Here is an 18,535-nt window from a genome sequence, read left to right as displayed (position 1 = left end):
CTTGCGAGAATTGAAACAGCTTTGAGGAACTAAACAGCAGCAGTCAAAGTGGCACAGCAGAGAGTGGACAAGCTTTGAAGTCAGACAGGCTGGGGTTTAAATCCAGACTCTGCATTTTGAGACATTGTCTTTGGGTTGAATGAGTCTCTTTGGCCTCATCGGTCTTTTATTTGCCGTTGCAGGGTCATTGGGATGATTGCATGTGATACTGTATGTATGGGATTGAATCAACTAAGATGCAGTAGGAGTTTATGACATGATAGCTGTTTTTACCATAATTGATTCATTATTATAATTATTGACTGGACCTGGAACTCCTGTGTTGTGATTTTTGCCATTGAGCACATAAGACTTGTCACTGTACCCATGTTGTCTAAGTGGTGATGACTTCCAAGTGTGAGTTCCTTCAAGAATAAAATAACTGAGCAGTCATGAATCTCAGGTGGTCCTAAACCAATGCAATGTCTTCTATGAGATAATTGAACCTGTATTTTATTCGTGGTTTGAAAAGAAAAAGTGAGAAAACTGTTCAGAATCCTTCATTGTCAAGTCATTTTACTTTTCTAAGCAGTAAAATGAGGGAACTGCGTTAGATGGTCTCTAGGTTACCTTCTAAGTCTGAAATTCTGTGACTGGCATTAGACCCAGTAATAGAATCCTGGAAACTTTTAATTTCCGCAGCTTGTAGGAAATTAGGTGTATCAAGGATTTATTACATGAGCGTTGGAGGTAAGGGAGTTACTATCAGTGGTCTTTTGTGTCCACAAGAACAGAAAAAGAAAAAAATCTGATTCTACCAGATTCTCAAAAATAGTAAGCACCCCCTCATCTCATGTACACACACACACACACACACACACACTCTATTACATGATTTAGTTCTCCAAGTGTAAGTTTTTTTTTCTATTTGTGAGCAGTTTATGGAATTTCATTTAACCAGCTCCTAAGGTCACTTGTGGAACTGGGAAAGGAAGACCTCTACATCCTTAAGTAATTTAAAATCTAAGCAATGCTGAACTATATAAAACAACAAAGATTCTAGAACATGTTTCTAAGGGACAGATGTTCAAAGAAGACACATACCATATGATCCAATTGGTCCCTAACTCCTTGGATGCCAAGGTAGAACACATACTCTCTGGTCACCTTTTTAGGTGTATTACTTTTTTTAAGTTAATTTTTTATTGAAGTGTAATTGATCTGAGATGTTCTGTTACCTTCAGATATATAGCACAGTTACTGTTTTATATATGTGTATATACATGTATATATGTATATATATACATATTTGTTTACATACATATTCTTTTCCAGATTCTGTTCCCGTGTAGCTTATTACAAAATACTGAATGCAGTTCCCTGTGCTAGACAGTAGGTCCTTGTTCATCTGTTATACATATAGTAGTGTGTATATATTACTCCCAAATTCCTAATTTATCCACCTCCCCCCACCCTTCCCTTATGGTAACCATAAGTTTGTTTTCTATGTCTGTGAGTCTGTTTTGTAAATAGGTTCATTTGTATCATTTTTTAGAGTCCACATATAAGTAATAACATAGGATATTTATTTTTCCAATTTGCTTCACTTAGTGTGATAATCTCTATATCCATTCATGTTTCTGCAAATGGCATTATTTCATAATTTTTTTTTTTTTTTTTCCCGTGGCTGAGTAGTATTTCGTTGTGGGTATGTACCATATCTTCTTTATCTATTCCTCCATTGATGGACGTTTAGGTTGCTTCTATGTCTTGGGTATTGTAAATAGTGCTTCAGTGAACATTGAGGTGTATGTATCTTTTTGAATTATATGGTTTTCTCTGGTTATAAGGTGCATTGCATTTTGTTTTAGTTCTTTCATAAATTTCATAGATTGTTGTAATTCGGTAGTACTAATACTTTATGGTACATGACTTTCTAAAGTCAAAGTCTTAAGCTCTTAGAATTCTGTTCATATCAATAATCCTTACGGGGCAACGAGTAGTATGTTGGTGATATACACAGATAACCATGGAAGCTTAAAGAGATAGCTGCCAATGAGGATGTGTGCACAGTCTGTGTGTGTGCGTGGTGATAGGGTGATGAGTTATGGAAGACTCTTATCAGAAATGATCTTGAAGAGGTTTCAAAGGTAAGTTGGTGACTGGGAGAAAAACAATTTTTGGTTAGATTATTTAAATCAGTTATATACTGATGCGAGATGGAAAAATTTGGAATATGGATAAATACAGAAAAGGAACCAATGTTTCTGACATCTCCTTAAGTCCTTATTTGGAATTTGTTTCCAATAGTTATCCCCCTTTTTCTTTTGAAGGAAATATCTGTTCATAGTAAAACAGACTAACTTGGAGAATAGAAAGCTTCTGGCACCAGAAAATGTTTAGAGGTTCAGAAAAGTAATGACTTTTCATTTTTCTGAATCCTTTAAGCATTTCCTACTGCCAGGAGCTTTCTGTTCTTCAAGGTGTTCCATTTTACTATAGACATTTTCAGTGGTTCTACACACCTGGAACTGTGACCTTCCGCGGTTGGTGCTATTCCTGCCTAGTTGGATGATGACATAGTTAACCTGCTCCTTGTATAGGGGCTTCCCAGGTGGCACCAGTGGTCAGGAATCTGCTGCCAGTGTAGGAGACACAAGAGATGTATGTGGGTTCGGTACTTGGGTCAGGAAGATCCCCTGGAGGAGGAAATGGCAACCCACTCCACTATTCTTGCCTGGAGAATCCCACGGACAGAGGAGCCTGGCGGGCTACAGTCCATGGAGTCACAAAAGAGTTGGACACGACTGAACGTGCGTGTGCATTTGGTTGAATGCTGCTGCTGCTGCTGCTAAGTCGCTTTAGTCACGTCCGACTCTGTGCGACCCCATAGATGGCAGCCCACCAGGCTCCTTCGTCCCTGGGATTCTCCAGACAAGAATATTGGAGTGGGTTGCCATTTCCTTCTCCAGTGCATGAAAGTGAAAAGTGAAAGTGAAGTCACTCAGTCAATAGGGCAGCTCTAAAAATATTTTAAATGTGCTGTCAACTTTCTCCCAAGCCTTGTATTTTTCCCTTCAGGATAAACATGTCTACTTTGATCAGCCATTTTTATGTGCCGTAGTTCCCAGTTCCTTTTCTGACCGGGTTGCTCTTCTGGGAAGTCTGCAGGTGGGGTTTTGTGCTCTGAGCACAGCCTTCTATTCAAGATTGGCTGACACCATTTTTGTTCCTTTGTCCACTGATGTTGCTGTCACTTAGGACTACATTGGTTTTCCTCGGCACATATCAGCCTGTTTCACTTTTTTCCCCAAGACTGGGGCGTCTGGTTTGTTACAGCTTGCTGGTACCCTTATATTTTTTCATGCAGTTTTGGTTTGCCTGTGTTTTTATTTTCAAAAGAAAGTTGGAGTCATTGTGTTGAATTCATATGATTGGATTTTGTACTAGCAGAGATCCTGGTTCATGGGATTTCATGTTTCTTGAACATTCGCGTAAGTAAGAACAATTTGAAGTGAATAAGTCATGAACCTTTGTATGTTTATATTCTTCGTCATGATATGTGTAGCAATTTGACCTGAAGTTGTCGGGATTATAGGTCAAACGTTAAAATTGATCTTGTCAAAGCCTGCTATTTGGATAAACAAGTTCACTTCAGAAGAATTTGTAGTGAACTCTGAGTGCTTAAAAAAAAAAAAACTGTTGTTTTTACTTAGGAAATGATTTATCTATTATGGAAGTTTGTCTTAAAGCATAATTTTAGATAGGAATGAACACTAAGCAAATAACTATCTTCCTCTTCCCTTACTGATGAATTAGCCTAGTGGCTTTTAGTAAAATAACAGCAAATCATCAGGGTTCTCTGAATATCTATTGTAAAATTCTGAGCCAACTGATTCTCTTACTTCCCAGGTTTTAGGATGGTCGTTACAACCTTTATCAGATACAGAATATAACTGGGTAGGTTTGCCACTTCTGTCTTGTCTGTGCCGTTAAGTAGACTGATACTATGTAGAACCAGAAGTTGATGGTGGTCATTATTGCAAGGGGTAAGGAAGACGATAACAGCCAGAAATACCATTTTCCCTGAAACTTCTGAGTGACTTGGTAGAGGAAATACTTGTTCAAGCGAAGGTGTAACTGGTTACCTTTCACAGAGGAATAAGAATTACCATTTAGTTCTGCATTTGGAATTAAATTATTTAGTCCTTTATCCTTACATATGTTGGAAGGTGAAAGGAGAAGCGTTTCAAGTACAGACTATACTTCTCTACCTTTTTGTTTTTCTTTTCCTTTGCATTACGATATATATTACTAAAATAGCAGTTTGTATTTATTACATACAGAGCTAGAAATAGAAAGATACGATCTTATTTGAAATGTCTGTTTGCAGAGGGGAGGTATCTGAATTTACTTGAAAATGTCAAAAATACTCTGATACTGTAATACTAGTGGTTATTTTGACCTTATTTTAGACAAAGTTAATGTGAGCTGTGATCAGTCACTAATGTGAAATACTGTTTGGAGGATAAACTTTGTGTGTGCGTCACTGAAAAGTAAATCTCTTTAATCCTAAAGCCAAATGGAAAGGATATGTTCTTTCTTTGGTGTTTCCTGTTGGATCTTACAGGAAGAAGTTGAAGGAGTCATGAATCGGCACTTACCAAGAACTTAAAAGTAATTTTGATAATTCATAGAGCAAAAATCTCCTTGGAGATCCCTTTTCCAGGATAGCCTAATGACGTGGAGACACTGATTCAGTTTACAAGGACCCCTTCTGGAACCTAACAGCACTTTAAATAGGCTGGTTTGCAGTGAACATCTCAAAAAAGGAATGTTGTGAGAAATCTTTTGACATTCTGAAAGTGAGCAAGACAGAAGTTCTTCTGTAGAGAGTTAACCTTCCATTGGCTTCTCTCTTGCCAGCTGTTTCTTCCTTTATATCATTAAAATTTTTTTTAATTGTGGTTAAAAGATAAAATTTGGCACCGTTTTTTAAGTGTACAGTTCAGTAATGTTGAGTATATTCACAATGTTGTCCAATAGGTGTTCAGAACGTTTTTTTCTAACAAACATGAAACTCTATACCTGTTAAACAGCTCTGCATTCCCCGCCCCCGACCCCAGTCCCTGGCAGCCATCATTTACTTTGTTTCTCTGTGTTTGTCTGCTTCAAATAACTGTGTCTAAGTGGAGTCATACAGTACGCCTTTCTGTGACTGGCTTATTTCACTTGGCATCATGTCCTCAGGTTCATCCATATTGTAGCATGGGTCAGAATTTCTTTGCTTTTCAAGGCTGAATAATATTCCATTGTGTGTATTGACCACATTTTGTGTGTATAACCCGCTGATAACACAATACCCTCAGTGAGGTCTAAAGTAGAGCCTCTTAATTAAGCACACTAACGTTTCTCCAGTGAAAGAAATACACTGAGGGGGAAACATGAAAACTCATCATTTTGGGTCATGTTTTGCTGCTCAGTGCATTTACATACACAACTCTTTTTCCCCAACACACACAACTTTAGGCTTTATGAGCATTTAGGTTTTGGAATTGATTTAGGAATCGGATCCATACATTTGTAAGCATCATGTTAATGTTCATTATGTGCAGAACTGTGTTCTTTCTATACGTGATGACCTTTGGCTTGTCATTATAAGAACAGTTAAATCATTGTGGTTTAAAGTGAATATGTTGGGGGTCTTGTACTTTTATGTATTTTTTCACACATTACTATTTCATTTGGGTTTCAGGTCTACCCCTTTTTCCTACTGTAAATAAACTAGAAAGATGGAGGACAAGAAGTGCCAGAAACAGGCCATGTTCTTCTGAACTTCCAAACAATTTTTTTTTTTTTAAGAATATCTTTTTCTAGGACTTCCTTGGTGGTCAAGCGATTAAGACTCTACTTCTACTGCAGAAGGCTCAGGTTCGATCCCTGGTCGGAGAACTAAGAGTCCTCCTCAAGCCACGGGGAGAGGCCAGAAACAAAACCATTTCTTTCAAAGATTTAAAATTTCTGAAATGTGTTTTGTGATTTCTGCTTTCATTTACCTCTCCTCTGTAGTACACATTAAGAACAGAAAACTGCCCAGTAAATCTTAATCTTTTCATCTGCTTTGCTGCCAGCGAATCATTGCTAGAATATCTGGTGTAGAAAAATTTTAAATAAATTAAGTGTACTTCAGACTTGAGTTTTTTTTTCCAAAGAGAGGAACCTCCTGAGCTTAGGACTGTGGGGTTAGTTGTCTTGTATAAACTCATGGTTAGTATTAAACTTGGCCTGAATGTCTAGCAATCTGGTATGTTTTATTCTATTTAAAAAATCCATTTAAAATCTGTTAAAATCCATTGGAAAATCTCTTGAAGCTTATACTAGAAAATAAATAGACCTTTATATTGTCATCATCTTTTTACCTACTGCATGTATTTGCTAGTCAGAACCTGACCAAAAGGACAATGTGGAATGTTTGAAAAAATAATGTATGCTTTTGAAAAGATAAGATACTGTAAGCAGAAACTGTACTCTATGAAAGGCAAATTTAAAATTTTAAAGGAAATGTTAGTATCCTTAAGTCTGTAAGAAACATTGACAGAAGTAACTAAATACATAGGTATTTAAACACTACAGGAGAAAAATCTTTTAGATTAATTTGCTGGGGTATATCTGTTTTCTGAAGAACTTCCAATTCCACTTTTACTCATTTATAAATCAGTACTCTATTGGTTCCTAAAAATAACTAATTCTCTATAGATGTGAAGCTGATACTGGGGTTTTTAGATTCTTGTTCTCTAACATTTCTTTATCACTTACCTTCAGTCTGCCTGTAAATATATTTGTGTGAGGACTTTGATTCCATTGCCTCTTTAAGACATACCAATGTGGCACACTAAAAATAACTTGGAGGGACTTCCTTGGTGGTCCAGTAGCTAAGACTCTGTGCTACCAGTGCAAGGGGCCTAGGTTTGATCCCTGGTCAGGGAACTAGATCCTGCAGGCTGCAACTAAGATTTGGCATGGCAAAACTGAGACCTGGCACAGCCACACACACACACACAAAGAATAAAAAAACATGACTTGGAAAGTTAGATCAAAAGTGCCAGAAACCATCCTGAAGTAAGCCTTGTTTCTTTGTATAAAGTTGCCTTGGTTGCTGCTTCGCATCATAGTGATGTGGGGTATTAATTTTAAAGATGATTTTATAGTTTAGTATAGTTTATGTGTCTAGTGATTGCTCCAAGTTCACTTTTGTCTTTATTGTGGTTAATCTGTGAGGTACATTAGGTCACTTGGTACATTTTATTTTTAGTAGTCTCACAGTATTTTAAATCTTAACGTTTTACTCCTTTCCCAAGTAAGGAACCAAGGCCAGCAATCGCTCAGGGTGAGGCTGCTCTGTTTTTCAAACTCGCTGCTCAAAACCCAAGGAGCTTAAGAAAGAAACCAAGATATCTTAGGTTCTCCTGCTTTTGTTTTCTATTTTAAGATTTAACACAGGTAGATTAACTTTTAGTTTTTAGTTTAATAAACTTGTTTTTAAAGTGAGATTTATAGGATTTGAGTGTATGTGTGTGCGTGTGTGCAAGCTTGCAGTAGGACATTGACTGCAGCAAGGGAAAACAAGGCATGTGGCTTAAACACAGCAGATGTTCATTTCTCTCACACGAAAGTCTGAAAAGTGGTCTGTGATCTGTCTGTATGCTCGGTGTACATTCATCGGGGACCATATTTTGTTGCTCTGTCATCTTCAACAGGTAGCTTTTATGGTCTAAGATGACTACTCCAGTTTTCACCATCATATCTTCTGTGTAGCAGAAAAGAGGGAAGAGATATGGTGCCTTTATGGGACAACTCAGAACTTGCAGGCAGTGCTGACCTTAAGAGTATAACCTTAACGAGCAAGGGAGTTTGGCAAATCATGTACCCAACTAAAATATATTACTTTATAAAACGGGAAGAGGAGATACTGTAGTAAACCAGCCATTGCTACTGAAGTGTGTAATACTAATTGCAGTGTTTTCTTAACGTTGGCTACTCATCAGTATTTACCAAAAGAAAAAAAGACCCACCAGTGTTATACAAAGGTCCATCTAGTCAAAGCTATGGTTTTTCCAGTAGTCCTGTATGGATGTGAGAATTAGAGTATAAAGAAAGCTGGGCATCAAAGTATTGATGCTTTTGAACTGTGGTGTTGGAAAAGACTCTTGAGAGGCCCTTGGACTGCTAGGAGACCCAACCAGTCCATCCTAAGGGAAATCAGTCCTGAATATTCACTGGAAGGACTGATGCTGAAGCTGAAGCTACAATACTTTGGCCACCTGATGTAAAGAGCTGACTCACTGGAAAAGACCCTGATCCTGGGAAAGATTGAAGGCGGGAGAGGAAGAGGACGACAGAGGATGAGATGATTGGATGGCATCACTGACTCAATGGTCATGAGTTTGAGCAAGCTCCGGGAGTTGGTGATGGACAGGGAAGCCTGGAGTGCCGCAGTCCATGGGGTCGCAAAGAGTTGGACACGACTGAGTGACTGAACTGACTGACTGAGTGTTATACAGCCATTGGGATTTATACATCACCAGTCTTGGATAACCCTGAAGGATATTTCCTTACAAATCTGTCATGTATAGAGAAGCATGCATGTGTGTTTACTCACTCATGTCTGAATCTTTGTGACCCCACGGACTGTAGTCCACCAGGCTTTTCTGTCCATGAGATTTCCCAAGTAAGAAGACTGGAGTGGGTTGCCATTTCCTTCTCCAAGGGATCTTCCCGACCCAGGGATTGAACACACATCTCTTGCATTGCAGGTGGATTTTTTCACTGCTGAGTCATCGGGGAAACCCTGCATGTAGAGAAGGATCTCCTAATTCTTAATTTAGGAAAGACTTTCTAAGGAGAAAATTGTCACTGAAAAAAAAAGAAACATATGGTTTAAAAAAATAAGATCAAAACAATAGAGGTTAAAAAGTAAAAGTTTTTCATCTAATTTGCTTTGAAATAGTTTTAGAGCTTCACTATGTCGTTGTACAAAATTACACCCTCATCATGTTTTTGAATCTTCAGCATCTTTCTATATCAGCAATATAGCTCTGTCTCACTTTACAAAATGTTATTTAGCAATTATTTGGGGGATTTTTTAATTAAAATTTTAATTGGAGTAGAGTTGATTTACAACGTTGTGTTAGTTTCAGGTGTTCAGTGAAGTGATTCAGTTATATATAGATCCTTTTTCAGATTCTTTTCCATTATAGTTTTTTACAAGATGCTGAATATAGTTCCCTGTGCTACACAGCAGGTCCTTGTTGTTTATTTTATATATAGTAGTGTGTATCTGTTAGTCTATTTGGGGAATTTTTAAACAGTGCTGTTAATGTAGCTGTCACATACTTCATTTGTGATTACATTTTTTTTTTGTTAGTTAGTGAATTATAGATAGCTCCCTGATTAAAACAGGAGGTTTATAAAGCTTCTTAGTTCATTTTGTTCTTGCCTCAGAAATGTATAGCTTGGTCTTTCAGTGTTCTAAATTTTTTCTGAGAATACATGTGCTATTAAGTCAGAGGCTGTTGGCATGAAAAGCAGACAAACAAAAACTGAGGTGTTTTTGTTAAATTTAGAATGAGGGGCTTCCCTTGGTCCGGTGGCTAAGACTTCATCTACCAATGCAGGGGTGCAGTTTAACCCCTGGCGGAGGGCTAAGATTCCACCTCCTCAGGGCTAAGAACCAGGACATAAACAACAAAAGTACTGCAACAGATTCAGTAAAGACTTTTAAGACTTTTTTTTTTTTTTTAACGTGAACCATTTTTAAACAATTCAGGGTGAAACATTAAAAAATAGATCTGTTTTTAAATTCTGGATCACTTTTGTGTAACTCCTTTCTGTTCATTAGAATATTAGAGTGGAACAGATTGTATGTTAGTAAAGCATTGGAAGAATTGGTATTTTTCACTTGTTATTTAAATGCTGTAACAGTAAGGATGTGTGAAGTCCTTTGCACGTTTTTTAAAAAAATGTATAGCGTGACAGTGTTGGTGGAAGATGCCAAGATGCCTGTGAGGTTGTGCACTCGCAGTGTTTGGCCCCTGTGTCCTTTTTACCATTGGCACAAGGATCACCTCCACCACTGTTACCAATGTATGCCTACACGCTCAGTCTGTCAGTCGTGTCTGACTCTTTGCAACCCCATGGACTGCAGCCCGCCAGGCTCCTCTGTCCATGGGTGTCTCCAGGCAAGAATACTGGAGTGGGTTGCCATTTCCTTCCCCAGGAAGCCCATACTTGGGCCTAAAAGAGATCAAGCCCTAAAAGTCACTCTTATGTTTTTAGCATTTGTAAACTTGGGGTGTTGGTTAAAATACTGGGAATCTCTAACATGATCCTCCTCTTCTGACATAGTCCTGTATTCTTATATCCAGAAGCCACTCAAGTTGTGTCCTCTTTTCCCCTCAGCCTTTAGTTCTTCTAGGTCATGAAGTCTGTCTTCCTCACGTACCACCTCCTCTCAGGATGCCAGCCCTGGCACCTCACCTTGGACAGGGAGAGACAGTCCCGGCGAAACTGACCCGAAAATATACTCTAGGGGGTTTCTGCCCCTCTGATAGTCTCTTAGGCGTTTTGTCTTTCAGAGTACTTTTCCATTGTTTTAGAAAGAGCTTCTTGAGTACCAGAGCCTACAGTTTTATGGGCAGAGTTTAGTTTCAACAGCAAATCATGAAAAATTACAATTTACATTTAGTTATACTCCTAAGTCAACTCGCATGTCCTGTTAGAAGCAGGGCTCCCAGCCTTTTTAAAGAACAGTTTATCTTTCTTTTAAACAAATGGAGGTATTACAAGGGACACAGATGGAAGACAGGTTGCCACACCAAAATAAATTAATGCATAGTTTCCTTCTCCCAAAGAACTTTCCTCTTAAAATGAAGGGTGGGAGAATGGATTAAATGTACAGAACTTTAGATTGCTACAGTTAGTCCCTTTACAATCAAGAAGCACAGTGACTAGCCAGCCTTCTAATAACTGTTTTAAAAGTAGATGGCTTGAAAAGCCCTGGAGGTAGAATATTTAAATCGCTTGCTTGCTAGTTCCTAAGAATTAATAATTAAGCAGTTCAGCATGAAATGGACTTGCAGTCTACCCAAGTAGACTTTCTTGCAGTCTGGTGGAAGCTCTGGATGGTTACAACCTGATTTATTTGCTTTTATTCCTTACTCCCAGAACGATACTTTGAAGGGGAGGTAAGACAGACACCAGTGGAGGTCACTTTAGGGTAGGGGCTAGAAGGCTGTGAGCAGAAAGCCAAGCCCATACCTGTGGCTGGAACTCCACATGGTGAACACATAGCAACTTCTGATAAACAGCCGGTTCAGGCTTTCAGTCCCACTTCCCGCCTTGGAACTCATGACAACTTGAATGGGAAGAAGTCATCACATAAAATGCTGCATAATATTTCCAGAGTGGCATGACTATGAAAAAATAAGTGGCGTTCTACAGACTTAAAGGACAAACTTATGGTTGGTGGGAGTGTGGCTGGGGGCATGGGGAAGGGACAATTAGCGAGTTTAGGATTGACATGTATGCACTGCTATATTTTAAATGGATAACCAACAAGATCCTGGTGTATAACATAGGGAACTCTGCTCAATGTGATGTGGCACCCTGGGTGGGAGGGGAGTTTGGGGGAGAATGGCTACATGTCTATGTATGGCTGAGTCCCTTTGCTGTCCACCTGAAACTGTCACAATATTGATAATTGGCTATACCCCAATAACAAAATAAAAATTAAAAAAAATATATAACTGGCAATCTAAAAGCTAGCATAGTCTCCTATTGCAGCAGGGGTGAATGTGGCTGTTAATTTATTGGTCATTTTTTATTTTATCTGGTTTCCCTTTGACTGAAAGCAGTAGAAGTTAGGTTTTCCATTGGAGAAAACATTCTTTAATAATAGAGAAACTTCAGAGTAGAACAATTTTTCCTTAGTCTTGTGATACTGATGAAAGGCAGGTGTAGCAAAAATCCTGCTACATGTGTAGAAATGGGTAGAAAACATGATGAGCATGGTGACTAGCCAGCATTTAATATTTGTTTAAAAGTGGACTGCTTTAAAAGCCCTGGAGGTGGACTATGTAATCGTTTGCATGCCCCAAAATGTTTCAGTCCTGGGGTCTTGGACAGACCCGGAGTGATGCAACATAGGAGGCCTTTAGTTTTTCATGACCTGCTCTGTAGCAGAAGTAGGCAGACTGACCCATTTCACTGGCCTGGGCTCCTGAGATCTTTAGAGTCACACTTGCCATCCCAGGACCCTAAGCCTCCGAAAATTTCATTTTCATGCCTCCATAAGCTAATATCTAATAAACTTCATGTGTAAAGTGATGTATGTCGGGTATTACTGCAGCTGTTGACACAAGTCTGTACTCATGGGGCTTTGTTGATTTCACAAGACTAAGCTGTCTTTCATTATTTAGTGGGCAGTTTGATACAGGTCATGTGAAGGTTGTCAAGAAAGGCCTGAATGCTTTGTACAGAAACTGAGATTTTGATAGATATGGATTACCTCCCTTTACCCCCAGTCTTCTCTTTGGAAATAACTCCTGTGATTTCAGCCTCTCCAGAAGTATGAATGGGGCTAGTGTCTTTTCTCAGGGGAAACTGTCATTTTACTGACGTTTCCCAGCAGGAAACAGTGTGTTAGTGATGGACATACTGATAAGAAAGGAGAACAAGGGAGAAGCTGGAGAGTTTTGGGTAGAGTTGGGGGATGATTTTATTTAGGGGGACACTTAACCGTTTTTTTTCTTTTTTTTAAATTTCATTTACTTATTTTTGGCTGTGCTGGGTTTTTGTTGCTATGCAGGCTTTTCTCTAGTTGCAGCGAGCGGGGCTACACTGGTTGCACTCTGCAGGCTTCTCATTGCAGGAGACTTCGCTTGTTGCAGAGCATGGGCTCTTGGCCACGCAGGCTTCAGTAGCTGCGGCTCCCAGGCTTTAGAGCACAACCTTAGTAGTTGTGACACACGGACTTGGTTGGTCCGTGGCATGTGGGATCTTCCTGGATCAGGGATCGAACCCATGTCTTCTGCATTGGCAGGCTGATTCTTTGCCACTGAGTTATCAGGGAAAGGCTAGCCCATTTGTTTTTAAAAACCAAAAATAACTATACAAACGGCTCCCATCTTCTAAGGAATGCAGAGTAGTTGGCAGCTAGATCAGTGTTGATTCAGGAAGTCATTAGCCTGGAACCACTGTCAAGTGGTTGCTTCTAGGTTTCTTCTCCATCATGATTTCCATTGCATTATTATTTCAGGCATCTTTAGAAAGATGGCGCATCCATGGACAGCAGTGTTTAGGGATGAAGCAGTGATCAGAGGTGTTTAGTACTAGAACACAGAACTCAAAATTCCCCGTCCAGTGCATTTTCCTCCATATCACTACCTTTCTCATCTATGGGCTCCCTCAACGAGGCTGCATTCCTGTTTCTAAGAGATCGTCAATTCAAGTTGTACGAAGTTCAACATCAGTTGAACTTCAATGAGAGTGAGGCAGTAGCCAGAAATGTATTTTGCAGTCATTATTGCTTAGTTATGATAAAAAATATGGGCATTCCAGTGGCCTTTCATCTCTATTTAGAGGTGGCCAAAGAAACCCAGTTCCATCAAGTCTAGTAGGAAAGCAGGGAGGAATGAGTAATTCATGTTAAATGTGCAGAGATGATTGTACCAGCCATTACCACTCAGAAGGCATCCAGACTGTAATTTTAAAATGCTAGATGTTAGGGGAGGAGAGGTGAAGAATCAGTAGGCTGGAATTAGATATTTCACAGTGGCATTTTGTTCAGACAGTAGGTGAACATGATCTTGTAGCTAGATTGATTATTTTTCTCCACCTCTAATCTCTCTCCCATAAGAATTTTTTCTTTATTTTTTTCTTTTTTTAAAATATATATTTGGCTGCAGTGGGTCTTAGTTACAGCGTGTGGGATCTAGTTCCCTGACAAGGGATTGAACCCAGATCCCCTGCATTGGAAGTGCAGAGTCTTAGCCACTGGACCACCAGGGAAGTCCCAGATTTTTTTTTTTTTCTTTTATTGCATAGGATTGGTCCTTCTTTCATTTCTTTTGGTTTATTACCTGTTGTTCCATCATCTTTGATATCTGTAATGTTGCCTGGGTGGTGAGGAAGAGTACCAAGGGATTCTTAGGCCTCAAATTCCTGCCCAACTATGAGATGTTTGTAGTATTTTCTGCTACAAAACCTACACCAGGATACATTGCTTCGGCATGCAGCCATTTCTTGTCAGAGAATTGGGGGAGCTGATTTCTGACATTTCTTTGTCATATGAGGTCTGCTTCTGCAGTTGGTCTAAAAACTGTTCTTTTCCTACTTAATAGTTTTCTGTTGGCTAGTCAAAACTTCAAAATCTTTCCCTTTCTAAAATATCAATATCTACTAACTTTGGAGCAAATTGTGAGTGCTATTGTTAACAAGTATCTCATACTGCTTTGAAGTATGGCTTCTTAGCACAGATGTCTTCTTTGCCCTATCCTGTAAATTCCTCAGAAAGATGTACCAAACTTTCATTCATCTTTGTGACCTCCATAGCAGTAATTTTCAGTGCATGTTCTGCCTCTTATCGGTATCATTTGGGGCCCTGTTAAAAAATGCAGATTCCAGGGGCCCGGCCAAATCGATTATCCAGGAATGGGGACCAAAAGTCTTCATTTTTAACAACCATCCTGCCCTTCCTGTGACCCTCCCATTCATTAAAGCTTGGGCAGTCATTCCTGTAGAACCTTTGAGTCTGTTCTGTGGACCAGGCAACTAGTTAGAAAAGCAGAATCTTGGGCCCCACACTAGGTCAGCTGAATCACAATCTACATTTTAATAAATTCCTTTGAGATAATATGCACACTGCTTTACAACTCCATACAAACAGTAAGCTCTCAATAATTAATCATTGCCTATGGTTCCTTGATCTGTGTCTCAGATATTCGACTTTTCTAAAACAAAATGGCTGTTACTTTCAGCTTTTCGGAAATTTAGGGAGTGTCTCAGAATTATTCCATTATTTTCAGTAAAAAAATTACAGTGAAAGTTCATTGTGTCACTAATTTAAGTGCAGACTTTGTGCTTTCCTCCTAAATAAATGCCGAAGTACCTCATAAAATACAATCACAAATCAGTTTCTCATATGAAAGGGTCTAATTCTTCTCTGCCTGGGTGAGATTCATCCTGGGCCTGGTTGAAAGGCCTCTGCTCCGTCCAAGATGAAGCCAGGTCTTCCCAACAGCCTGTGTGGCACTTAGCGGTAAGGAGCTTTCAAGGGCCACAGCCTTGTCTCAGTGGGAGCAAACATAAGTGAATATTGTTTTGGGTGTTTAAGACCAGAAAACCTTCCTCTGGATGTGGCAGCTTGTTCCATTGGTGTTTCCCAAATGTGTCTGATCAAGAAAATCATCTGTGTTCCTTGTTAAAAATTCAGACACCAAAGCTTCATCCTCAGGTCAGCTGAATCAATTTCTGGGGGAGAATCCCAGCAACCTGTTTTTTTTTTGACACTCTAGACAGACATTCTTGTAATCAGGCCTATTTGAGAAACACTGGATCATGTGATCTTCCCCCAAGCAGATTACCTTCCTGATGATATTTTTTGTCATCCCTTGTGTTTTCTCCTGTATGTTGTCCATTGCCCCCAAGAGCTGCTCAGGATGACCGGTTTAGAACTGCAAATCAGAAATGTGAATAAGTACTGCATAATACTGTTTCTCAAAGACTTAAAGATTAATTTCCTACTACTGTGTTCCTTGAAAACATAAAGATGACAAGTGTTGTGAGGATGTAAGATGGTGAAACATCAGAAAATACTTGAGGGGTGGGTATGGGTTGGAGGCTTGAATATGTGACTTGTCATCTCTTAGAACTCCTTTTCTTTACATTTAACTCTTGAATGCTTTAACCTCAGATAAATTTTTATTATTATGACTATGTTAGAGAAATGAGTTATGCTTTCATTTCTTATAATTAGATAATTCATGTGCCATCCTTTTTGAACTTTGCTGAAGAAATCTGGTCCTTTCCTTTTAAAAAAACAAATTATGTTAACCTTTAGTTTAGGTCTGGTGGCTCAGATGGTAAAGAATCTGCCTGCAGTGCATGAGACCTGGGTGCGATCCCTAGACCCGGAAGATCCCCTGGAGAAGAGAATGGCAACTCACTCTAGTATTCTTGCCTGGAAAATCCCATGGATAGAGGAGTCTGTATGTAGGGCTACAGTTCATGGGGTCACAAAGAGTCAGACTCAACTGAGTGATTAACACTTAACACTATTTTAGGATAAAGAGGGATCCTTGTATCTCAAGCATTAAAACAAGAATTCAGTTCAGTCGCTCAGTCGTGTCTGACTCTTTGTGACCCCATGGACTGCTGCACGCCAGGCCTCCCTGTCCATCACCAACTCCTGGAGTTTACTCAGACTCATGTCCATTGAGTCGGTGATGCCATCCAACCGTCTCATCCTCTGTCATCTCCTTCTCCTCCTGCCTTCAATCTTTCTCAGCATCAGGGTCTTTTCAAATGAGTCAGCTCTTTGCATCAGGTGGTCAGAGTATTGGAGTTTCAGCTTCAGCATCAGTCCTTCCAATGAACACCCAGGACTGATCTCCTTTAGGATGGACTGGTTGGATCTCCTTGCAGTCCAAGGGACTCTCAAGAGTCTTCTCCAACACCACAGTTCAAAAGCATCAATTCTTCGGCGCTCAGCTTTCTTTATAGTCCAACTCTCACATCCATACATGACTACTGGAAAAACCATAGCCTTGACTAGACGGACCTTTGTTGGCAAGGTAATGTCTCTGCTTTTTAATATGCTGTCTAGGTTGGTCATAACTTTCCTTCCAAGGAGTAAGCGTCTTTTAATTTCATGGGTGCAGTCACCATCTGCAGTGATTTTGGAGCCCAAAAAAATAGTCAGCCACTGTGTTCCCCCTCTATTTGCCGTGAAGTGGTGGGACCGGATGCTATGATCTTAGTTTTCTGAATGTTGAGCTTTAAACAAGAATTAATCTAATACTTAATTGTACTGTCATAAAATCACTGAATCTGTTTTGCTTGTGTAAATCCACTGTTAAGTAATGTTCAGTGTCTTCTACTTTATAGATCTTGACCATTTCTGTGAAATAATTTAAATACTATCCAATTGTGGGTTTCCCCCTAGTGAGTGTGTCATCTGTAAGTTTCCAGAAGGAAACTTCAATCCCTTGGCTTGGGACATTGAGATCCCTAATTGAAGATGGTAGTGATAGGTGAGTAAGGTACAGTATCTGCTCTCAAGGAAAGCATAGTTTAGTTGGAAAAGACTTAAAGCCCGTGAAACAATTAGAGATGGAATCAGGCATAGGATCTTGCTACAAGCAGTGTAGTAGGAGTTGAGCAAAGAAGGAAGTAATGGAGCAGTCATGAAATGCTACTGCTTTGGTGAAGGAAGGAGACTTGATTTGGGCTTCTAAGTCCAGAAGTGAGCCTTATACTCAAGTAAAGAATAACTATACAACAAAAGACTTTTAGTCAGGAACAAGCAAGATATGGTGGATATTAAGACTGGCCTAGGAGAGCCCAGGGAAGTAGTGTTGCAGAAAAGAGAAGGAATCACAATTATGAAAATTGGAAGGCCGGAGGCTTGGGAATTTTGATGTAGTAGGAAGAAACTGCTGCATATTATAGCAGTACTGATTGTCAGCTTAGATAGAAAAGCACTCGTTTTGTTTGTGTCTGTTTTTTAAAAAAAAACTTAAATTATTTGCTTTAATTGGAAGATAATTACTTTACAATATTATGATGGTTTTTGCCATACATCAACATGAGTCAGCCACAGGTATACAAGTGTCCCCATTCTGAGCCCCTCTACCTCCCTCCCTCCCCTATCCCTCTGTCTTTATTTATTTGTATGTGGATCTGATATTCTGTGTTTTAACATCTCTGAGCCGTAAGAAGACTTTGAAAATAGAATTTAAAATTTCTGATAATTTAAAATTTTATTGTGTTCTGATGAATTCTCTAGCACAGATTAAGACGTTTGCCTTACAGGGTCATCTCAGATTTATGGGCCGATGTCCAGTCACTGCTTACACTTGGATAGTGTTGAACGGATGAGGCTTGAGGTTAAAGATCCATTTTCATCTTCCCTGGGTTCATAGTGCCTGTGACACCATTTTGGTGAGCAAAGAGATACATTGCTTGTGGTGTATAGCATACACTACACACTAAAAATGATTTCAAATCATTGGTGTATTGTAGCTCAATATAATACAGACTGTCTTTTAATTTTCTGGTGACATTTTATCTTCAATTGTATTTGGAACATTAGGAAATTGTTTCACTAGGCTCCAAATAAGTTACATTTGAATAGCTGAGATGTGGCCATTTGGAATGGCCAAGAATTTGATCGAGAAGTTTTGGCACAACAGAACAGCAAAATCTGGAAAGTTGGTTGTATCTTTATTTGGTCTTATTAGAACACAGACTCTGGCACGGGGAGAAATGTTTTGGCTGT

At 39.3% G+C, this 18,535-nt stretch overlaps 1 protein-coding gene and 1 non-coding gene across 7 annotated transcripts in view; one reads left to right on the top strand and one right to left on the bottom strand.

Annotated features, from left to right (window-relative positions):
- Nucleotides 1–18,535, top strand: part of RBPMS (RNA binding protein, mRNA processing factor) — a 198,189-nt gene that overhangs the window by 42,453 nt on the left and 137,201 nt on the right. The gene's annotated exons all lie outside the window — the stretch shown is intronic.
- Nucleotides 13,974–14,046, bottom strand: TRNAG-UCC (transfer RNA glycine (anticodon UCC)). Its single transcript has one exon. It is a non-coding gene; the product is annotated as a tRNA-Gly (tRNA).

The sequence above is a fragment of the Giraffa tippelskirchi genome, chromosome 8 (genome assembly GCF_054371585.1).
Source record: "Giraffa tippelskirchi isolate mGirTip1 chromosome 8, T2T-mGirTip1v1.2.pri, whole genome shotgun sequence".
NCBI lineage: Eukaryota > Metazoa > Chordata > Mammalia > Artiodactyla > Giraffidae > Giraffa > Giraffa tippelskirchi.
This window is presented reverse-complemented; position numbering and strand designations above follow the sequence as displayed.